The sequence below is a fragment of the Macaca fascicularis genome, chromosome 6 (genome assembly GCF_037993035.2).
Source record: "Macaca fascicularis isolate 582-1 chromosome 6, T2T-MFA8v1.1".
NCBI classification, from domain to species: domain Eukaryota; kingdom Metazoa; phylum Chordata; class Mammalia; order Primates; family Cercopithecidae; genus Macaca; species Macaca fascicularis.
In genome coordinates, this window is record NC_088380.1 from 43,663,828 (window position 1) to 43,688,645 (window position 24,818).

Genomic DNA, 24,818 nt, shown 5'->3' on the forward strand with positions numbered 1-24,818 from the left:
AGAAATGTAAATACCCTTTATTGTCATTTTATTTCCTGAGTAGCATTTTAAAATGTAGTATTGTTTTGTATGGACTAAATAAGGCTTTTTCTGAAGACCCCAGGCATGGTTTTCTGTGAAGTGAGTTGAGGAAATGGAGACTGGTGAGTCTGACTCTGTGTTTGCTCAGGGCTGGTACTCAGTGAGCCCCCTATGAATTTTGAACAGTCATTCATGATAATCGAGGAAAGAAAAGCTGTATCAGGAGAGAAATCAGATGCGATGAGCATGAACACAAAAGGGCTGCCCCTTTTTGGAAGAGGTGAGCAAGAAGTGTTTTGGTTACTGCGGACAAGTCATGGAACCTTTTTGTCCTTTGTCTCCTAATTCATAAAGCAAGGAGGTAGGAGGAGAGAAGCACTGAGGTGTCTTCAATTTCTTGCCTTCCCTGATTGTATAAGTCTTTATATTTTGGACAGTTTAAGCAAAGACCAGTGGGCAGGATCTAAATAAAAGTATGAAAATGGAGATAGCTGTTGAGAATGTAAGCTGGCTGGAAAATGTGGGCAGAGATGGGAATGACAGAAAGAGAACATAAATGGTCTGGAATCAGAAAGTTATATTTAATCCGAAAATGTGGTCAAGGTAGGAAAAGGATTTTGGGGGCAGCTGGCTGGATGGTTTGCATGAAGTGAATATTTTCTAGTTTGACATTTTAATTCCTTTGGTTATTTTAACAGCTTTATTGAGATATAATTCAGATACCATACAATTCACTCATTTAAATGATACAACTCAATGGTTTTGCATATTCAGAGAGTTGTGCATACACCACCACAATCAATTTTGGAACATTTTCATTACCCTAAAAAGAAACCTTGCTTTGCTTAGCCAGCTTTACCAATCTCTCCCCTCATACTCCAGTCAACCATGAATCTACTTTGTCTGTATAGATTTGCCTCTTCAGAACATTTTATGTAAATGGAATCATACAATGTGGTCCTTTGTGACTGGTTTCTTTCACTTAATGTAATGTTTTCAAGAGTCATTTATGTTGTAGCATGTATCAGTACTTCATTTCTGTTTATTACTGAATAGTATTCCATTGTATGGATATATTACATGTATTTATCCATTCATCAGTTGATGAATATTGGATTGTTTCCACTTTTTGGCTACTATAAGTAAAGCTGCTATGAGCACTCATGTACAAGTTTTTGTGTGGACATGCAAAAAAAAAAAAAAAAAAAAAGCCCTGCACCGTATTACATTCCAACCAGCAGCATATTAGGGTTTCAGTTTCTCTACACCCTTGCCAACACTTGTTATTAATTATCTTTTTTATTCTAGCCATTCTAGCAGGTATGAAGTAGTATCTGACTGTGGTTTTGCATTACCTGATGGATAATGATGTTGAACATCCTTTAATGTGCTTATTGGTCATTTGTTTATTTTCTTAAGAGAAATGTCTATTCAGATCTTCTGTCTTTTTTTTTTTTTTTTGAGATGGAGTTTTGCTCCGTCGCCCAGGTTGGAGTGCAGTGGCACTATCTTGGCTCACTGCAAGCTCTGCCCGAGTTCAAGAAATTCTCCTGCCTCAGTCTCCCGAGTACCTGGGATTACAGTTGTGTGCCACCACGCCTGGCTAATTTTTGTATTTTTAGTGGATACAGCGTGTCACCATTTTGACCAGGCTGGTCTCAAACTCCTGACCTCAGGTGATCCACCCACCTCGGCCTCCCAAAGTGCTGGGATTACAGGCATGAGCCACCGTGCCCAGGCCTCTATTTCTTTTTTGAGACTGAGTCTCGCTCTGTCGCCCAGGCTGGAGTGCAGTGGCTCGATCTGAGCTCACTGCAACCTCTGGCTCCTGGGTTCAAGTGATTCTCCTGCCTCAGCCTCCTGAGTAGCTGGGATTATAGGCACCCACCGCCATGCCCGGCTAATTTTTGTATTTTTAGTAGAGATAGGGTTTCACCATGTTGGCCAAACTGGTCCTGAACTTCTGACCTCAAGTGATTGGCCTGCCTTGGCCTCCCAAAGTGCTGGGATTACAGGCGTGAGCCACCGTGCCCAGCCTCCTCTGTCTATTTTTAATTGGGTTATATGTTAGTATGTTTTGCATTGCTATAAAGGAATACCTGAGACTGAATAATTTATAAAGACACCTATTTTGCTCACAATTCTGCCAGCTGTACAAGAAGCATGGTACCATCATCTGCTTAGCTTTTGATGAGGCCTCAGGAAGTTTGCATTCATGGTGGAAGGCAAGAGGAGCCAGTGTGGCACATGGCGAGAGAGGGAGCGAAAGAGAGAGGAGGAGGTGCCATGCTCTTTAAAACAACCAGCAATCCGTGAACTAATAGAGCAAACTCACTCACTAACACGGGACAACATGAAGCAATTCATGAGGGATCCTTCCCCAGGACCCAAATATCTCCCATTAGGCCCCACCTCCTTCAAAATTGAAGATCAAATTTTTCTTGTTCTTCTTTTTTTTTTTTTTGTGACAGAGTCTCATTCTGTCTCCCAGGCCCCAGTGCAGTGGTACAGTCACATTCACTGCAGCCTCAACTTCTCAACTCAAGAGATCCTGCCACCTCAGTGCCTCCACTCCACCCCCTATGAGCTGAGACTACAGGAATGATATGGTTTGGCTGTGTCCCCACCCAAACCTCATCTTGAATTGTAGTTCCCATAATCCCCATGTGTCATGAGAGAGGCCAGGTGGAGATAATTGAATCATGGGGGCAGTTTCCCCCATCCGTTCTTAGGATAGTGAGTGAGTTCTCATGAGATCTGATGGTTTTATAGGGGACTTTTCCCACTTTTGCTCAGCACTTCTTCCTTGCTGCTATCATGTGAAGGAGGACATGTTCGATTCCCCTTCTGTCATGATTGTAAGTTTCCTGAGGCCTCCCCAGCCCTGCGGAACCATGAGTTATTAAACCTCTTTCCTTTATAAATTACCCAGTCTCAGGTATGTCTTTATTAGCAGCATGAGAATGGACTAATACAAGGCATGAACCACCACACTGTCTAATTCTAACAATTTTATTTGTAGATACAGTGTCTCACTATGATGCACAGGCTGGTCTCAAACTCCTGGGCTCAAGTGATCCTCCCACCTCAGCCTCCCAAAGTGCTGGGATTGCAGGTGTGAGCCACCATACCTGGCCCAGGGATCAAATTTCAACATGAGATTTGGAGGGGACAAATATCCAAATGATATCAGGTGATATTAAAACAATTATTGAGTTGTGTTACTTACAGATTCCATATACAGATACAAGTTCCTTATTAGACACACAATTTGCAAAAACGTTTCCTGTTCTGTGAATTATCTTTACACTTTCTTGATTGTGTCTTTTTCTTATTTTTTATTTTTATTTATTTATTTATTTTTGAGATGGAGTCTGTCTCCGTTGCCCAGGCTGGAGTGCAATGGCGTGGTCTTGGCTCACTACAACCTCCGCCGCCTGGGTTCAAGCGATTCTCCTGCCTCAGCCGCCCGAGTAGCTGGGACTACAGGTGCATGCCACCACACCTGGCTAATTTTTGTATTTTTAATAGAGATGGGGTTTCACTATGTTGGCCAGGCTGGTCTTGAACTCCTGACCTTGTGATCTGCCTGCTTCGGCCTCCCAAAGTGTTGGGATTACAGGCGTGAGCCAACGTGCCCAGCCAATTGTGTTCTTTGATACATACGATTTTTAAATTTTGATAATGCCCAGTTTATGTGTTTTTTCTTTTATTGCTTATATTTTTGGTTTCACATCTAAGAAATAATTGCCTAATCCAAGGCTGTGAAGATTTATGCCTGTGTTTTCATCTAAGAGTTTTATATTTTTAGCTCTTACATTTAGGTCTTTGATGCATCTTGAATTAAATTTTGTTTATGGTCTAAGGTAAAGGTCTAAATTTACTCTTTTGCATGTGGATATCTCTTTTTTTTTTTTTTTTTTTTTTGAGACAGAGTCTTACCCAGGCTGTAGTGTGGTGGCACCATCTTGGCTCACTGCAACCTTCACCTCCCAGGTTCAAACGATTCTCCTGCCTTAGCATCCCGAGTAGCTGAGATTACAGGCACTCACCACCATGCCTGGCTAATTTTTGTATATTTAGTAGAGACAGAGTTTCATTGACCAGGCTGATCTCGAACTCCTGACGTCAGGTGATCCGCCTGCCTCAGCCTCCCAAAGTGCTGGGATTACAGGCATGAGCTACCGTGCCTGCCCCACGATGGCTCTCTTTAATTATTTTGTAGTTATATATTTTTATTTTCTTAACATTTTCTCTAAGGCATACAATATACATTTTAACTTAATCAAAACCTAGTTTAGTTTTATACCAACTTCATTTCAGTGGGATCCAGAAACTTTATTCCTTTGTAGCTCCATTTCCTCCTTTCCTTTGTTACGCTATTATTGTTATATGTATTACATCTGTATATGTTAAAAATATGACACATAGTTATAATGATTACTTTATATAACAGTTAAGTGCTTTGAAGAAGCCGAGAGAAGAAGGTAGTAAGCGTAGGGGGGAATCATGAGAGAAGAAGGCAGTAAGCATAGGGCGATCATGATAAGCCCTGAGAGTGCAGAGATGCCCTCTGCTTTGCCCTCATGACATCCCCTCTCCTGGAACAGTGTCTGCCACATATTTGTGCTCACTTGATACACAAATGAATGAATGATGATTTCCATATAGACATTAATACATGAACTCCCAGCGAGTCCCACTAAGGTGTGGAGATAAATAAGTAAGAGATTAAGAGAATACTGTTAAGTGAATTGTGGTGCTGTTGGGGCAGAGAGAAAAGAGCGTCTTTCTGATTTGTCAAAAGAAAAGTCTTAGGCCTGGTGCTGTGGCTCATGCCTGTACTCCCAGCACTTTTGGAGGCCGAGGTGGGCCGATCACTTGACGTCAGGAGTTTGAGACCGGCTTGGCCAACATGGTGAAACCTGAGCTGGGTGTGGTAGCGCATACCTGTAATTCCAACTACTCCTGAGGCTGAGGCATGAGAATTGCTTGAACCTGGGAGGCAGAGGTTGCGGTAAGTCAAGATCGTGCACTCCAGCCTGGGTGACAAGTGACACTGTCTCAAAAAAAAAAAAAAAAAAAGAAAAGGGAAAAAGAAAGAAAAGAAAAGGAAACCTTAGACAAATTAAAGAGTTTCATTGAGCAAAGACCGATTCTCCAGTTGGGCTGCCCCCAAATCAGAACAGGTTCAGAGAGGCTCCAGGGCAACTGTGTGGTCAAAGAAGATTTATGAACAGAAAAAGGAAAGTAATGCACAGAAAACGTGAGGCACAGAAATAGCTGGATTGGTTATAGCTCAGCGTTTGCCCTATTTGAACACACTTTGAACAGTTGGCTGCCTTTGATTGGTTGAAACTTGATGATTGGCACAAGGGTAGGTTAATCTGTTTATGCATTTAGTTAGGTTACAGTTCACTATTACAGAGAAACCATTAGGCTGAACTTGGAATATTTAACCTGGCAGCTTTAGGCTAATCTTAACAGACTCAAGTAGCTCCTTGAGGACAGGAACTATGTCTTATGCATTTTATGACCAGCACAATGCTTGGCATATAGTAGATGCTCAGTAAATGTTGAATAAACGGATGAAGCATTCTGTGGCTAGTGCAGATCTTGGAGGATGAGGCAAGAGAGTTTCAGTCCCTTTGCTTCCCAAGTGGACAGACACTACCTCTGGCTCATCTCAGTGTCTATTATGGCTCTACACTGGTGCTGTTGCTGGGGTCCTGAGGCCATCTATTTTGTTTGTGAAAAAGTTCTTTTGGCCTTGCCTTATGTCGTACATTCCCCAGGGGACTGTCAGCTCCCTTTGTGAATTCTGAGCAGGATGTCCAATCACTGAAGGATGAGAAATACAATCTTATGGTTTAGCACAGAGCAGAGGGAAGACAGGATGAATTCATAATAATCAAATTGGTGGGTTGCTGGGTGGGCAGTGAGAAGAGAAAGAAGAAAACTATTAGTGATAGACTAAGGCAACTGAGAGAAAACCTGTGGTATTCCACATTTATTTACTCATTCATTCACTCCTGAAACATTTATCAAAAGCCTACTTTGGGCCGGGTGTGGTGGCTCACACCTGTAATCTTAGCACTTTGGGAGGCCACAGTGGGAAGACTGCTTGAGCCCAAGAGTCAAAGTCAATACTGGGCAACATAGGGGGACCCCCATCTCTACAAAAAATGAAGAAAAAAATTAGCCAAGCATGATGGTGAATGCCTTTAGTCCCAGCTACTTGGGAGGCTGAGACCAAAGGATCACTTTAGCCCAGGAGTTCGAGGGTGCAGTGAACTGTGATCTTGTTACTGCACTCCAACATGGGCGACAGAGTGACCCTGTCACTTAAAAAAAAAGAAAAAAGAAAGCCTGCTTTGTACCAGGCTAGAGACAGCATATAACAAAGTGTTCAGCTTACCTTATACTAAGTATTAAATCCTGGACTTTAAAAAAATGTTAGGTTGTGCTGGGCACAGTGGCTCACGCCTGTAATCCCAGAACTTTGGGAGGCCGAGGTGGGCAGATCACGAGGTCAGGAATTCGAGACCAGCCTGACCAACATGGTGAAACCCCATCTCTACTAAAAATACAAAAATTAGCCTGACGTGGTGGTGCATGCCTGTAATTCTAGCTACTCGGGAGGCTGAGGCAGGAGAATTGCTTGAGCTTGGGAGGTGGAGGTTGCAGTGAACCGAGATCACACCACTGCATTCCAGCCTTGGCAACAGAGCGAGACTCCATCTCAAAAAAAAAAAAAAAAAAAAAGTTAGGTTGTTATAAAGGCATTCAGGAAATAACTATATGGCACACAGTGGTGCTTAAGAATCCTGAGGCTGGGGCCTCCCTGCCTGGGCTTGAATCCCAGCTGGGTAGAGTTACCTGATAGCATCTCCCTGTGCTGACTAAAGCTCCCTGTTCTGAAACCTAATATATTAGCACCTACCTTCTAAAATTCTTGTAAGGATTAAATAGTTAATACACATACAGTATCTAGAATAATGCCTACCACATAAAATGTATATATAAGAGCTAGGTATTATTGACATAATAATTATTATTAAGGGCCAGAGTAGTTCATTGAGATTATTCTCTAAATTTCAATAACATTTTGGATATCTCATTTTCCATGTTGCCTTGCTACCTAGACATTTTCATAGTAACAGCCATGTATGTATGTATCTATCATACAGCTTGAGCTATTAAGAACCAACAACTCCCTTCTTATTAATGTTACTTTCCTTTTGTTAAATGATTACCATGGCAAAGAGCTGTTTTCTGCCTTTGAAAAATCAGCTTCACTCCAGAGGTTACCAGAACAGAGAAGAAAATCTGATAGGTGGGAAACCTTTGAGCCCCTAGGTGGATGATTCAGAGGTCAGGAAAGCAGCTGCTTTTGTTTCAAATTAGGTTGATATAAATGAATTCCTGCCTGAGATTTCAACGCTTTGGCAGATCAATGGACTTAGGGATCAAAGGCATCATAGGTGATGTTCTAATGTAAATGTATGAGCCTTTTAAAACACTAATTAAAGACTGTCCCTAGTTTGCAAAAATAGCAGCATCATGAAAGATTCTTTTTGAGGCTTAAAAAAAAAATCTGTTGATTAGAAAGATGCAGTAGAAAGGTTGAATATATTACTTTATTTTCATCATAGAATACAAGAACCTATGCACTGTCCCCTCGCGCCTAACACCCCCAGTCGAAGTGTCCCATAATCCACCTGCACTGCTTGGACTCCTGAAGTACAATCCATTTGTACAATTAAGATTTGGAAGGCTGAGGCAGGAGAATCACTTGAACCCGGGAGGTGGAGGTGGCAGTGAGCTGAAATTGTGCCATTGCACTCCAGCCTGGGAAGCGAGCAAAAAACTCATCTCAAAAAAAAAAAAAAAAAAAAAAAAAAAAAAAAAAAGCCAAAAAAAACCCCCCAGATTTGTTTTACTGTAGAAATAAATTATCTGTTCCAGTCAATTTCCTTAGTAGAAACACAGAATGTACCGTTGTCCCTCAGTAACTGAGGGTTTGGTTTTTTGACCTAAAAGGAAGAAGCTGAGACAAAATTAATATAAGTAGAGGGTTCATTTGGGTCAAGCTCAAGGATTACAACTCGAGAGCACAGATTCAAGTTGCCCTGAAAATACATTCCGATTAACAGCAATAACAAGTGAATTTTTTTTTTTTTTTTTTTTGAGACAGTTCGCTCTGTCACCCAGGCTGGGGGGCAGTGGCGTGATCTCGGCTCACTGCAACCTCTACCTCCTGGGTTCAAGCAATTCTCTGCCTCAGCCTCCTGAGTAGCTGGGATTACAGGCATCCACCATCACACCCAGCTAATTTTTGTATTTTTAGTAGAGATAGGATTTCACCTCTTGGCCAGGCTGGTCTTGAACCTCTGACCTTGTGATCCACCTGCCTTGGCCTCCCAAAGTTCTGGGATTACAGGCTTGAACCACCGTGCCTGGCCACAAGTGGATTTTTAAAAGGGGGACAGATACAAATAGAGTGGGCTGATACAAAGTTGTTTTCCAGGGATTCTCATTCATTTACAGAAATAACATTGATTTGCAATTGACTATATATTCTTCAGCTACAGTGTCAGGTTTATAGTGGCCAGTGTGGAATTATTAGTTCAATTTTTAGCTTCTTGTGGCAATAGCAAGCAGTGTCAAGAGATGATTGCATATTGCACAACTACACTCCAGCCTGGGCAACAGAACGAGACCCTCTTTCCAAAAATAATAATAATTAAAAAAAAGAGATAACTACATAGCTCAAAAAGGCATGATTACTGTCTTATTTTAATATCTCTTTGGACCTAACAATTAAAAGGACTTGCATTCCTCAGATAAAAGTTATTTTCTTTTTTTTTTTAAGTTGAACAATTTTAATTAAGTTACTCGTAAGCAGTAAAATTTTATGCAGTTTCATGAAAAGGCCCGTGTTTTGCATGCCTAAATTATTTTTCATTGTCTTTACTTGAAGGTTTTGAAGGTAGGAACTTCTCCTGAATCATTCTAGTGGTTGAATAAAGTACATATTCTCGGGTGCTACTCACAGTGAATTTATGGCTTGTCCAAATAAATTTACTAGCAATAGGTGATTTTTTAGGGGGATATTCAGTCATACAGTGAAGCCAATGAAGCCACTCAAGAGGCACCAGGCTTCCATCCACATCCCAGGATGTGCTTCTGCCATTCATTTCAGTAGCATATATAACCTCTCTGTGATGGCCAGAAAACCACTTGTTGTCTTCATAGTATTTGTTTCCTTATTTGTCTTCAAAGTCAAAAAGGGTCACCACCCTTAAGAAGCTGACAACCTGACAAGAGAGACAGCCTGATATAAAAGTCATAACTGTATAGAGTTGTGGAGAAAATCACAATGCTAGCGGCAGGTGTTGGAAGTACAAAAGAGAACTCTACCTGGTTTATGGTGAGTGGGTCGGTGAGGGAAGCTTCCTGAAAGAGGTATCACTGAAATGAGTCTTAAAGGAGCAGTAGGAATTTGCAGAAGGTGGGAGCATGCCTGGTGCCTTCAAGTAAGAGTGGAGGAGACCAGCATGGCTGTAGTGTAGTTTCTTTTTTTTTTTTTTTTTTTTTTTGAGACTGAGTCTGGCTCTGTCGCCCAGGCTGGAGTGCAGTGGCCGGATCTCAGCTCACTGCAAGCTCCGCCTCCCGGGTTTACGCCATTCTCCTGCCTCAGCCTCCGGAGTAGCTGGGACCACAGGCGCCCGCCACCTCGCCCGGCTAGTTTTTTGTATTTTTTAGTAGAGACGGGGTTTCACCGTGTTAGCCAGGATGGTCTCGATCTCCTGACCTTGTGATCCGCCCGTCTCAGCCTCCCAAAGTGCTGGGATTACAGGCTTGAGCCACCGTGCCCGGCTTGTAGTGTAGTTTCAAGGGTGTGATTGAGAATGACTTTAGGAAGGATGGGGACCATGTTGGGCAGGGCCTTGAATGCCCTTTTAAGGGTTTTAGCTTTTACTCTAAGTGAGATGGGAAGCCATCAAAGGGTTTTGCGTAGAGAAGTGACATAATTTGACATTTTTAGAAGGATCTTTCTGGATGCTTTGTTTGAAACAAGCCCTGTTAAAGGTGGGCAGGAGGCAGGGAAGGACAGAGGCTGTAACGGGATCAAAAGCCAGTGGTGGCTTACACTTGACAGTGAATGACTGTATTCTGGAAATATTTTGAAGGTAGAGCCCATGGGATTTCCTGACAGATTGGGGTATGAGAGAGAAACAGGAGTGAGGATGTTTGACTTCAGCTAGAAGGATGTGTTGCCATTTACCAATATGGGGAAAACTGTGAGAGGAATAAGTCTGGAGAAGAAAATCAGAAGTTTAGTTCTCCTACTTTAAAGTAAATATGAGAGAGTACTCCTCAAAGAATGGTAGTTTTTCCTAAAGAGGAACTAGATGGAGGACATAGTGAAGATAAAGTCATCTTCTCAGTGTCAAGTATAATGCACTCAGCATGATGCCTGTGATGGCAGGTAGAGTGGGTGGATGAAGCCCTCAGTGCATGGAACCTGCTCTCAAGAACAGCTTGTGAGGAGGCTTAACTCACACAAATGAGTTAGAAAGATATGAAATCAAGGACCAGATTATGGGATACAGATCTCACGTGGCACAGGATAGTAGCAGAGGGAAATGTGAGTGTGGTAGTCAAAGTAGTCTGAAGTAGTCAAAGAAGGCCTCTAGAAGGCAGTGGGGGCAGGAGCCGTCCTCACAGTATGGGGACGACTTGGACAGAGTGGAAAAGAGTCAAGATTGTGAGAATAAGAAGTTTCCATTTGGGGCACAGATAATCCGTGCCTGACTGGAAGAATTGCTGGGAGGATTTTAAAAGAATTTGTTCATTGGGCGTGGTGGCTCGCACCTGTAATCCCAGCACTTTGAGAGGCTGAGGAAAGCGGATCCCCTGAGGTCAGGAGTTCAAGACGAGCCCGACCAACATGGAGAAATCCTGTTTCTACTAAAAATGCAAAACTAGCCGGGAGTAGTGGCGCATGCCTATAATCCCAGCTACTTGGGAGGCAGCGGCAGGAGAATTGCTTGAACCTGGGAGGTGGTGGTTTCGGTGAGCCGAGATCGCGCCATTGCACTCCAGCCTGGAGACAGAGCGAGACTCTGTCTCAATAAATAAATAAATAAATAAATACAAATAAAAAATAAAATAAAAGAATTGGTTCTTGGCACATAATAGGCACTTGATAATAGATAGCTAACAATATTTCTTATACTGGGGGAATAGCTGGAGATAGAACTGTGTAAAACTCTCTTGAATTCAGCCCGCCTTCCACATCCCTGTGTTTCCTACAACTTTACTACCCTTTGCCCTTTTTCCTTTCTTGGGTTGTCCTCTAACACTTCCAGTAGAGCACCTTCAAATGTGACTTTCTAGGTTATCTCAGGGGAGAAAGGGAATTGGGCTATGCTATTTCACAAGTCCATCTAGGGTTCATTATGGGTTTTTTACATTTGTGATTTATTATGAGTTTTTATTATTTTTATGGATTTTATCAATCTCATCCATGTGGATACTACAAAGGTCCAGAAGGGGGCAATGTGACACTTGGATTTAAGAGGTTTTTTTTTCCACAAATGTTTTGGAATTCATCCCATATTGTCTAATCCACGATTTCAGAAGGGCAGGGCTGGAATGATCTGTAAACATCATAGGGTCCAACACTCTCACTTGCCAGTAAAGATACTGAACCCAGAGAGTGGAAAAGACTGGCTCAAGGTCACAAAGACATTTTGTGGGAAAGCTGAGACTGGAATCTTGTTCTGACCCTGAGTCTGTATTATTCCATGACCTCACTTGGTTGTTTAATTTGGGGAAATCTCCCTCAAAAGCAGAGATTCTTAAAACTGTGTCATCTACTGATAACTTTTAAAGGACTAAAATTCTCATAACTCCTTGGTTGAGACCTTTTTTTTTTTTTTCTTGACTCCAGTCACCCAGGCTGGAGTGCAGTGGCACAATCTTGGCTCACTGCAACTTCCGCCTCCTGGGTTCATGCCATTCTCCTGCCTCAGCCTCCTGAGTAGCTGAGACTACAGGTGCCCGCCACCACACCCAGCTAATTTTTTGTAGTTTTAGTAGAGACAGAGTTTTACTATATTAGCCAGGATGGCCTCGACCTCCTGACCTTGTGATCCGCCCACTTTGGCCTCCCAAAGTCCTGGGATTACAGGCGTGAGCCACCATGCCAGGCCGAGACCTATTTTATTATAAATAAATATAAACAAAAATTTTACGTTAAAGATACTCAAAATGTACAAATATAAAACTCCAATTTAAATGTATTTTTCCAACCAGGTGCTGTGGCTAACTCCGGTAATCCCAGCACTTTGGGAGGCCGCAGCAGGCAGATTACTTGAGCCCAAGAGTTCAAGACCAGCCTGGCCAAAATGGCAAAACCCTGTCTCTACTAAAAAAACCCCCAAAATCAGCTAGATGTGGCAGAGCGCATCTTTGGTCCCAGATACTTGGAAGGCTGAGGTGGGAGGCTCTCTTGAGACCAGGAAGTGGAGGGTGCAGTGAACTGAGATCATTCCACTGTACTCCAGCCTGGGTGACAGAATGAGACCCTGTCTCAAAAATAATTAATTAATTAATTAACTTTATTTTCCTTAAAGCTTGTATACATATAAAGCAAAACACATTTTACTGAGTTAGGTACAAAAAAAACCTTCAAACCAATGAAATTTAGAATAACAGTATTACACGAAAGTGTAGATGATATTGTTTTGTTGAAATTAATTTGCTACTCACAAGTGAATGTAGTACTTTTTAAAACAATGACACACTTACTTGCTTCACCTTAGTTTCTTTAACATGACCAGTCCTCAACAAAGATTCTTGGGCCGGTTGTGGTGGCTCATGCCTGTAATTTCAGCACTTTGGGAGGCTGAGGCAGGTGAATCACCTGAGGTCAGGAGTTCAAGGCTAGCCTGGCCAGCATGGAGAAACCCTGTCTCTACTAAAAATACAAAAATTAGCTGGGCGTGGTGGCGGGAGCCTGTAATCCCAGCTATGCGGGAGGCTGAGGCAGGAGAATCACTTGAACTGGGAGGTGGAGGTTGCAGTGAGCTGAGATCGTGCCATTGCACTCCAACCTGGGCTACAAGAGCAAAACTCCATCTCAAAAAAAAAAAAAAAAAGATTCCTTAATTTAATTTGCCTGAAGGTATAAATAATTGGAAATATTTTGATGTATCAGAAAACTAAAATCAGGACTCTGTCATTGGTCCACTGTACTTTATATCTACCTATCTAAATCTCTATAGGCTATACAGATAGATGTAGACAAGACAGATAAAATTTGTCTCTATTTATACATATTTATCAATATCAACCTATATCTGTATCTTTTTTTTCTTTTTTAAACTTTAGCCTTTTTTTTTTTTGAGATGGAGTCTTGCTCTGTTGCCCAGGCTGGAGTGCAGTGGCACAATCTCAGCTTACCGCAACCTCTGCCTCCTGGGTTCAAGTGATTCTTCTGCCTCAGCCTCCCAAGTAGCTGGGACTACAGGCTTATGCCACCATGCCCAACTAATTTTTGTATTTTTAGTAGAGACAGAGTTTCACTATGTTGGCCAGGGTCTCGAACTCCTGACCTCGTGATTCACCCGCCTTGGTCTCCCAAAGTGCTGGGATTACAGGCGTGAGCCACTGTGCCCAGCCTAATTTTAGCCTTTTTTTTCTTTTTTTTTTTTAAAGAATGAGTACTTCCCTTGAAATATCTCTATCTTTACCTGTAGATAAACATATACTGATTACATATAAATTTCAAGTTATAAAACTAATTATACATGTTATAAAACATTCAAACAACCCAGAAACAAATGGAGTAAGAAATGAAAGCCCTCTTGCACAGACATTAGGTTGCCATAACAAAGGTTGAAACAAGAAAGGCTTAAAGAAGATAGAATCATATCTCTCAGGTCATAATATGCAAGGTAGCAATCCTGGGTTGATCTGATGACTGTGTAGCAATGAGTTTAGGCTCTTTCTCTGTGGCTCTGCAATTCTCAGCACATGGCTTCCATCTTGGTCCAAGGTGGCTGTTTCCATTTACCCCACTGTGTCCACATTCTAGCTAGCAAGAAGATGGGAAGAAGGAAGGGGCGGGAGGTCATGCTTCTTTTTTTAAGGTCACAACATGGAAGTCACATATGTCACTTCTGCTCACAGCCCATGACTGGAACTCAGATACATGGCCAAACTAAGCTATAGCCAAAACTGGGAAATACAGTCCTCAGTTGCATAGCAATGTGCCCAGCTAAAACTTCTCTGTTACAGAATAGTGGTTTTCAAATTTGGCTGCACAACAGAATCACCTGGAAAACTTAAACAAATAGACACCTCCCACTCCACAGGCCAATTCAATCACAATATTTGGGGAGCAGGGCCTAGACTTCTGCATTTTTTGAAGGCTGTCTGGTGATTTTCATGTAGGTTAAGGCTGAGAACCACTGCTATAGAAGAAAGAACAGATAAACGGGGGACAACTAACAACCCATATCACACTCATTTTCACTCCTCCAAAATTCTGTACCTCACACTCCCTCCCCATTTGTCACCCACTAGTTCAACCTACATTTTGCCAGAGCTTTTTTTGGTGCATGTACAAGTACACACTACATACATATGCACATGGTCTGTCCTGACACCCAGGAGTGACTCCAGCTTTTCTATATGGGTGTGTCTTGGAATAGTAATATTACAAGAAGAGGCATGAGCCTCTGTATTTGCATGGCACTTTACACTAATAAAAAAATATATTGTTTTCTTGGCTGGTTGCTGTGGCTCACACCTATAATCCCAGCACTTTGAGAGCCTGAGGCAGGGGGATCACTTGAGCTCAGGAGTTCAACACCAGCCTGGGCGACATAGTGAGACCCCATCTCTACAAAAATAAAAAATTAGCTGGGCATGTTGGCACAAGTTTGTTGTTCCAGCTACTCAGGAGACTGAGTTAGGTGGATTGCTTGGGTCCAGGATTTCAAGGCTGCAGTGAGCCATCCTCTCATTACTGCAGTCCAGCCTGAGTGACAGAGTGAAACTCTATTTCTCTCTTTATCTATCTATATCTATATATCTATATTTATACATATATAATTTTCTTATCTATATCAAAGAATGAGGGCTAATGAAGAATTTGTGGTGGTGCGAGAGCTAAAGCCGTCTCTTGGTTTAGCCCCGACAAGCGTCATAATATTGAATCATTTACCTTTTCCCAGTGGTCTGAAATGCCATCTTTATTACATATTAAATTTCCATATATATGAAGATTTTTAAAAAGTATTATTTATTCTGTTAGTTCAGATTGTTACTGCATATTTGTTCACTTTTTAAAAGTATTTATTATTATTATTATTATTTTTAAAGACAGGGAATACTTTATTCAAAACCCATCACAGAAATGGACAGTTTGGGTCTGCAAAAGCAGTCACGTTTTAAAGCATAGGTCAGTAATTGTATATTAGAGCATACACTGCTACATACAAATTAACTGATCAGACCACAACTTTTCAATGTTTAAAACAGAATAAGCTTCCCTGTAAAAGCAGCACCTTTGTGACATTTTTACTTTAGTATTCCTCTCTTTCTTCCTCACCTTCTCCTTCAACAGGATCCACACCAACCTCCTTATAATCCTTCTCAAGGGCAGTCATGTCCTCACTGGGTGGTGAGGATGGAGTTGTAGGACTCAACTACAGCTGTGGAAACCTGGGGTGCTGAGTTAATGGAGAACTCCAGCTTGGACTTCTTGCCATCATCAATTGGGAGTTGTTCCATGAGCAGGGAGGTGAACCCAGAAACAATTCCTTCACCAGAGCTGTGGAAAACCAAGAAGCCCTGGAGAACCATGCACTGGTCAGCCAGTTTACAAATTTGGTCCAAAACGAGGTCAGTGATCTCCTGGCCAATGGCATAGTTACTGGCAGCATCTTCCTTGCCTGTGATGAGCTGCTCAGGGTGGGAGAGCTGGTGGCAGGTGCCAGTGCAAACTTCATCATCAATAACCATGGGTTCCAGATCTAGAAACACTGCCCTGGGCACGTGCTTGCCGGAGCCCGTCTCACTGAAGAAGCTGTTGAAGGAGTCATCTCCTCTCCGAGTGGTCTTGTCACTTGGCATCTGGCCGTTGGGCTGGATGCCATGTTCCAGGCAGTAGGCCTCCCAGCAGGCATTGCCAACCTGGACATCAGCCTGGCCAATGTGATGGAGATGCACTCACGCATGATTGCTGCTTCGCGGCTGCTGAGCAGATGGTGGAGACAAGGAGGAGAGGTTGTTGCTTCTTACAGTGCGACTTTTAGGTGGTTGATGTAAGAGAACCTGCCTGTTATTTTCTTTCCTTCTTCTAAGGCAAGAGTGACATTTAAAAAAAAAACAAAAAAAACTTAACCTTCCTCTTGTCCCTAACAACTGCCACCTCTCACTTACCTCCAGTGCTGGGTAAATATTTAAAAATTATCAGATGGATTGCTTATTCTGTGTGAAGGGATCACTTACCAGGTATGAGAGGCTCCTAATAAAGGTTTCAAATCCACTGGAACGTTTTATGATGATAAAACTAAGAGCTTTTGTTCCACAACACTCTTTTCCTTATCCATGGCCATAGCCTTGAGGCCTGTTACCCTGATAGACTTTCTTGAGTTTTGCTCAAACAGAAAACGAGGTTTTTCTAACATCCGCTAAGGGCATCACTCAAGTGTTCTCTGCTTCTTAGTGTGCACACTACATTAGAGCTGAATAAAGTTACAAGGCAGCAAAAGAGCAGTTTCTGCTTTGACTTACAAATATTTTTAATGCCCTAAAAATAAACCATGAGCTGCAAACGGATATGAGTGTTCCTGCACTGTTTCTTAAATTAGTTATTTCTGAGCAGATGAAGAATACATTTTGTTTTGCTGCTCAGGTCCACCTTCTTGTGATTCAATGCATGATTCCATTCAGTATCTTAATGCTATCCCTTTTGTTTGGAGGCAGGCATAGGTCCTCAGAGAAGATGGGAAGATTTATGTTTTGAGAATGAATTATAAATGAGATTAAAATTTTCATTGCAGAAACCCAAGTTTCTGCAATGTTTCTATTGGGACATGACTTCATTCTCTTCTTCAGATCTTTGAAATTCATGGTTTCACATGTTGTAATGTCTACTTAAATACACAGTTTTCACCTTCATGGAGCTAACAGTCAAGAAATCCAGGGCAACTGCCTTAACTTCAGATGGTTTTTGTTTTGGTTTTGGTTTTGGTATCTGTGAAAAGGGAATGACAATACCTCACTTTACAGAGCTGTCATGTTGTGTCATTCATTCATTCATTCAGTCATGCACGCATTTAATGAGCACTGTTGCCTGTTGTAAAATGAGTAACATTTTATTACAAATATTATATTTTTTGATGTGGTTAATTTTAACAATTATTTTAAAAATTGTATTATAAGCAATTTTAGATATACACAAAAATTGTTTACAGGACATTACAACCCTCATGTACTCATCACCTAGTATAAAAAATTCCCAGCTCATGGCTAATCTTGTTTAATTTAAACTCCTATTGGCCAGGCATGGTGGTTCACGCCTGTATTCCCAGCACTTTGGGAAGCTGAAGTGGGCAGATCAACTGAGGTCAGGAGTTGAAGACCAGCCTGGCCAACATGGGGATGGGAATTTATTTTATTTTATTTTATTTATTGTGTATTATTTTGACACAGTCTTGCTCTGTCACCCAGGCTGGAGTGCAGTGGCGCGATCTTGGCTCACTGCAACCTCTGCTTCCTGGGTTCAAGCGATTCTCCTGCCTCAGCCTTCTGAGTAGTGGGGATTACAGGCATCTGCCATCACACCCAGCTAATTTTTGTATTTTTAGTAGAGACAGGGTTTCGCCATGTTGGCCAGGCTGGTCTCAAACTCCTGACCTCACATGATCTGCCCTCCTTGGTCTGCCAAACTGTTGGGATAACAGGCATGAGCCACCATGCCCGGCCTCCTATTTTAAAGCAAATTCCAGACATATTATTTTGTCTGACAATAATTTTTAAGGATTAATGTTTGATCCCATTCAAAGCTTAATGAAACATTTTTAATCATTTTAAACTGCATTTATAATTTGTTTCATTTCCTTTTAAAAAACTTTGATAACAAAAATGCTTCCAGAATACTAGTAATTCTTACAAATATAATGATTTAAACATATAGACAAGGGTGAAACTTAAGCTCTTTTAAATACATTTAATTCAGTGCTATTTTAAAACAACAAAACTTCAACTTAAAATCACAAATCTAAATTATCTGATTTTTCATTTTAAATTAGAGTCACAAAACTATTTTGTTACTTTAATATGCCAAGTTCTCTTCACATAACAAGTACATTGAAATACAAATTTCATACAAGTTCATCAAGACAAAAATATTAATACCAGAGGGTTTGAGTCTCTTAAGCATTTCTGTTTTTAACACTAAATCTTTCCAAGGTTAAGAGATAATTGTTAAACTATTACTGTGTCATCCCAGACGCCACAGGTGGGTAGCTCCTACCTCATGTGCTGCATTGGTGGATTAAACTCAACTATCTATTTTCTGTTTCATTCTATACTGAATCATTTTCATAATCTTCCTGTTGGGACCTAAATTCTTACAGATGTTTGACAACTTTGTCCACCTCTGAGGTTAGAGTCATAAAGAAAATGTCAATGACAAAAATGTATTCAACAAGGATGAATTAGATGGTTAAATAAACTTGGGGAACGCTGAATTAAACAGACATTTGTTTGTGCATGTGGTTTTAAAACTACAAGACTGTAAGGTACTAATGCAAATATCTAAGAGGGGTATAATGTGCAGCAGTTCCAGATGTATTTGACTATGGACCTATGAACTATTCCCTCCCCATCTTTTTTTTTTTTTTTTGATGATTCTCCCATGAAACCTAGAACAGAGCCTGGAAATGACCAACCTAGAGGCCAAATCCAGCCTGACACTTCAGTTTCACTTGGCCAGTGTTTTAAAAGTATTTAATCTACACTTTAAAAATTGACAGTTGATGGGCATGGTTGCTCATGCCTATAATCCCAGCCACTTTGGGAGGCCAAGGCGGGTGGATTACTTGAGACCAGGAGTTGCAGACCAGCCTGGGCAACATGGCAAAACCCTGTCTTTACAAAAAATAACAGTCATGGTAGTGTATACCAGTAGTCCCAGCTACGCAGGAGGCTGAGGTGGGAGAGACACCTGAGCAATGGATGTCAAGGCTGCAGTGAGCTGTGATTGCAGCACTGCACTCCAACTTGGGTGACAAAGTGAAATCCTGTGTCAAACAAAAAACAAAACAAAATTTGAAAACCACCAAAAAAACATAAACATACAAAAAATTGAGTTACCAGGCATGGTGGGTGGATTGCACCTCTAATCCTAGCTACAGGGAGGCTGAGGCAGAAGGATTTCTTGAGACCAAGAGTTCAAGACCAGCCTGGGCAACATAGTGAGACCCTGCCTCTAAATAAAAAAACAACTGGGAAATAAAAATTTAAGCGAGTTTACCAAAAAATTCTTAATTGCCAGTTTCTTTTCAAGAATTATAAGATCTGGCAAAAGTAAATCTGCATTTTGGCATGGCTGCCCTGGCTAGAGCTGAGCAAGGGCTGCCTTACCACACCAGGCATAGGCACTGCACTTGGTCACTGACAGAACTCCTGCACTGTTCTCCTAGGCATTTGAGTCTGTGGCGTTGATGGCAAAGGGATCCTCAAGTGCGGTAGAAGTATATATGGGAAGAGCTGACGTAAACCCATCAGACTAGATGGACTGTCCCTGGATGCTGGGTGCGAACTGGATGGGGGTAGACCTGGGCTGAGGGCCTCCCTCTGAGACCAAGTAGGGGAGAGATGGTGTCACAGAGCAGAACTGCTGTCCTAGAAACCAGCCCACACTGACTGCTTTTCCATTTGCTTTAGAATTTCCCCCACTGCACCGCATGGTAATCTTGACATGTGTGTTGAGAAATAAAGAGCTGAGGTAAAAGCAAAGATGATGCAAATGATTTCAAAATGGTAAAATAAACTTTCAAATGAGATGAATTTGCTAATTATTCTCCCTGAAGGTGCACCTGCCCAAGAAAGATTATAACTGAGGACTGGCTGTCTTGAACCTTGTTGCCACACACAGAGAAAACCCAGCTTTTCTTTCAAGGAAACCAATGCCTGACCTTGCCAACTAATGAAAAGGTTGCCTAAGAGCCTTGCCCAGAAGTTTTATCAGTTAAACTCAGACAGAGAGAACAAAGGTGAGATGGTTTTCATTGATACTATTTTTACAGTGGGTTATAAGTCAAGAAAATGAATTACCAAGTAAGCTCTGTTTTCTTTCATCTTATTTAAAGGATTGCTATATAGCAACAGCAAGCTAATAATTAAGGACCATTTTACCTCCTCCAGAGGCTTTGATCTGCAGTGATGTGACTCCATAATTTGGTCTGGTTGAGTTTCTAAGCTCTCATTAATGTCCATAAAAATCGGGCAAAATCTAAAGGGCAAAAGGCAAAAGAACAACAACAAAAAACTTACTTACATCTGAAATTTGGTTTTCAACTAGGTACGTGTGATCACTTCCATTATTTGCTTTGCTTTTAACATGATGAAGCTTAATGTTTTGGACTCTACTAGAAAGTAGTCAAAAATACATACTATTTAGAGCAACCCCACAACCTGTGCTCAGAACTCCTATTTCTAGATTTCTAAGGAAAATCTCTAGGAAAAAAATTATGCAAAATAAGAATGAATTTTTAAATACCCATAGATGCACATACCCAAACAGGATTTATCTTTTCTTTGAGCTTTTTTCCTTCTACTTTTTTATTCCATTAGAATGTGTGAGAATTCAGAATTTTTTCTCACTGTACTATTTTTTAAATTTCTGAGATTCGCTGGCAATTCAGGTACAATAGAAACAATATGTTTTACTTTATTGGGAGCATAATAGTGTAATGGGAAATTCTAATAATTAGATGTTGGACTTTCTGAATTGATTACCCAGTTTTCGTGTCTTCTATATTGCTTATCTTTTCTAGATTTTTCTTTCACAATTCTTCAATTTAATTCTTTAATTTCCAAGACAGTTCTACAGCTCTTTCTTGTTGTCTGAATTGTCTTTAAATTTTTTTTTTTTTTTTAAGCATTTGTTCTGGTTTTATGGGTCCAATACCTTATCTTTTATCTTCTGCTTCCTCATGGCTCTCCATTTCCTTCAAGTTCCTTTTTGTTGTAGAGGTTGTTGTTTAGGTTGAGCAGGGTTTCTTTCTCTCATTTTGAAGCCTTTCCTCAGATGTCTCAGGCCTCTTGACTGAACATTTATTCATTCATTCATTCTAAGCAGAAGGCACTGAAAGTTGGTTGGAAGCTCCCTGCGTGTGCATGAAACTGGCACCTGGAGGATTGTGCCGTAGATGGCTATGTGGCTTTTTTGATGGAGAACTTTCAAACGTAGGTTTCAGAAAGTCTTTTCTCTTGAGTTAGTCTATCCAAAAGAGGAGTAGCCAGCCTCGAGGTTTTTATGCTTGTTTTCCTCCATTCTGGAAGCCGAGAGTGCAAGGAGAAGAGAATGAGGGATTCTACAACACAGACTTTTTTTTTTTTTTTTTATGTTCAGTAAAGATGCAATTTTCTTTCTTTCTTTTTTTTTTTGTGACTAGAAGTCTGAATTTTTTTTTATTGTTATTATACTTTAAGTTCTAGGGTACATGTGCATAACGTGCAGGTTTGTACAACACAGACTTTTGCCTAATCATCTGACCTGTGCCTTGTGTTCCTGAGCTGGGGTGGGGTAGAGAAAGTAACAACCTATCTTTGAGGAGGGAAAGGCTGGTGGGGGCGGGGGGGAGGGTCTCACTGCTCTACCTTCAAACAATTTCCATGATTTTGATCCTGCTTTATTCCTCTAACCTTTGAGGTACTTGGTCTCTTATAGTTTGAAGCCTTCTTGAGCACTCAGAAAGGTGAATCTCATTGGTATGCCCTTATGTATGAATTTAGGTTGCAGTTTTCTTCCTTGTCTTTGCAAATTGCTTATCATTAATTTTCTTTCCATCTCTCCATCTCCCCCAAAACGTACTGACATTTCTCTGCTGCTATCTCATCTCTTATTTTTATTTATTTTTTTAAGTTGGAGTTTCACTCTTGTTGCCCAGGCTGGAGTGCAATGGCACAATCTTGGCTCACTACAACCTCCACTTCCCGGGTTCAAGCGATTTTCCTGCCTCAGCCTTCTGAGTAGCTGGAATTACAGGCGCCCGCCACCATGCCGGGCTAATTTTTTTGTATTTTTAGTAGAGTCGGAGTTTCACTGTGTTGGCCAAGCTGGTCTCGAACTCCTGACCTCATGATCCGTCTGCCTCGGCCTCCCAAAGTGTTGGGATTACAGGCGTGAGCCACTGCGCCTGGCTTTTTTTTTTTTTTTTGAGATGGAATTTCACTCTTGTTGCCCAGGCTAGAGTACAATGGCGCAATCTTGGCTCACCACAACCTCTGCCTCCTAGGTTCAAGTGATTCTCCTGCCTCAGCCTTCTAAGTAGCTGGAATTACAAGCATGCGCCACATGCTCGGCTAATTTTTTGTATTTTTAGTAGAGACGGGGTTTCACCATGTTGGTCAGGCTGGTCTGGAACTCCTGACAGGTGATCCACCGTGCCTGGCCTCCTCTCTTATTCTTTTTATCCTCATGGGTTTGTACCTTTCCTCCTCTTATTTTGTCATTTTTAGGTTTTTCGGTTTTTGGAATAAAGTAGAAATAAATGAGATCATTAAATTTATATTTCACCAGAAGTCCTGAATTATCTTTTTATTTTAAAAGCAATCCATTAGATATTAGAGAATCAGGTATGATAATTTCCCTGTGTAACCAAAAGTAAAGCAAACTTATTGTACACCAACTATGTAAGGTGGCAACACATTAAATGTTTTTAATTGCTTCCTTTTTCTTTTCTTTTTTTCTTTCTTCTTTGAGACAGAGTCTTGCTCTGTTGCCTAGGCTGAAGTGCAGTGGTGTGATCTTGGCTCACTGCAGTCTTGACTTCCCAGGTTCAAGTGATTCTCCCACTTTGGCCTCTTGAGTACCTGGGACTATAGGTGTGTGCCACTCAGCTAATTTTCTTTGGTTTTTTTTTTTTGGAGAGATGGGGTCTCACTGTGTTGCCCAGACTGGTCTTGAGCTCCTGGACTCAAGCCATTCTCCCGTCTCGGCCTCCCAAAGTGCTGGGATTATAGGTGTGAGCCACCACACCCAGCCTGTTTTCTTTTTAAAGGTAAATATACGCACATGAAAAAAATGTAAATCATATGAAAAAGTAAGCAGTAAAAAGTATATGTTTTTTTGCACTCCATTCCCCTGTCCAACAAGTGCCTTCACCAAATGCAATAACTCTACCTGTTTTTAGGGATTCCCTCCGCTGTCTTACACTTTTTTTTTTTTTTTTTGAGATGGAGTCGCTGTCGCCCAGCCTGGAGTGCAGTGGCGTGATCTTAGCTCACTGCAACCTCCGCCTCCTGGGCTCAAGCGATTCTCCTGCCTCAGTAGCTGGGATTACAGGTGTGTGCCACCATGCCCAGCTAATTTCTTTGTATTTTTAGTGGAAACGGGGTTTCACCATGTTGGTCAGGTTAGTCTCAAACTCCTGAGCTCAAATGATCCACCCACCTCAGCCTCCCAAAGTGCTGGTATTACAGCCATGAGCCACCGCAACTGGCCCTTTCTTATACTCCTGATTATCATTTTATACACACTCTTCCCACCTCTTAACTGTATATCTTGGATACTGTAACTCATTCTTTTTCACATCCATCTTTATGTCAGAAATACACATCTTTGCATATGTGTGCAAAGAAAAATTCTAGAAGTAGAATTGTTGAAGCAAAGAACACATACACTTGTAATTAATAGTTATAGCCAAATTTCCTTCCAAGCAATTGTACCAATTTATACTTCCAGTAACAATGAATGAGAATTCCTGTTTCCTCATACTATCTCTCACCAGTGCACTATCAAAATTTTTTTGCAGCTTTCAAATTTAATATGTGAAAAATCTAGTTTCAGTGTAGTTTATGGGTATTTCTTTAATTATAGGGTTGAATATGTTTTTATATATTATGGAATCATTTGTATTTTCTGTGAAATGTCTGCTCATGTTCTTTATCATTTTTCTTTTTTGGGAGGATATTGGTATTTTTCTTTTCTTTTTTTTGAGACGGAGTCTCGCTCTGCCTTTAGGTTGGAGTGCAGTTGTGCTATCTCGGCATTCGGCACTGTCTCGCCTCCGCCTCCTGGGTTCAAGTGATTCTCCTGCCTCAGCCTCCTGAGTAGCTGGGACTACAGGTGTGCACCACCACGCCCAAAATATAATATTTTGTATTTTTAGTAGAGATGAGGTTTCACCATATTGGCCAGGGTGGTCTCGATCTCTTGACTTCGTGATCCCCCACCTCAGCCTCCCAAAGTGCTGGGATTACAGGTGCGAGCCACCACGCCTGGCTGGATATTGGTATTTTAAAAATCAATTTCTAAAATTCTTTATTTAGAAAATTGTTTATTTTTTATTTGTTTATTCTATTTGTTGGAAAGCTTTCCCTATAAGGTTATCATTTGATTTTTGCCTGTTTGTTTATGATACTTTTGGGCAAACAGAAAATTACAGCTTTATGTAGTCAAATTCAATGTTTTCTTTTACGGCCTTCGCTGAGATCATAAAAAAAATTCTGATTTTTTTCTAGTATTTCATTTTTTTGTT

General features: G+C 41.1%; 1 protein-coding gene and 1 pseudogene across 16 annotated transcripts in view; one reads left to right on the top strand and one right to left on the bottom strand.

The window, feature by feature from the left end:
* Positions 1 to 24,818, top strand: part of NIM1K (NIM1 serine/threonine protein kinase) — a 93,231-nt gene that overhangs the window by 22,971 nt on the left and 45,442 nt on the right. For 4 of the 16 annotated variants that reach the window (XM_065546229.1, XM_073993422.1, XM_065546230.1 and 1 more), the window contains 2 exons: positions 15,668 to 15,945; positions 20,145 to 20,327. The exons of 2 other annotated variants lie outside the window; for them this stretch is intronic. The gene's annotated coding sequence lies outside the window, so the exon portion shown is untranslated. Of the gene's footprint in view, positions 1 to 15,667; positions 16,368 to 20,144; positions 20,328 to 20,423; positions 20,636 to 24,818 lie in introns of all 16 variants that reach the window. 10 more of the 16 variants (XM_065546232.1, XM_073993421.1, XM_065546227.1 and 7 more) reach the window with 5 other exon arrangements.
* On the bottom strand, positions 15,715 to 16,280 carry LOC102134365 (tubulin alpha-1C chain pseudogene; annotated as a pseudogene).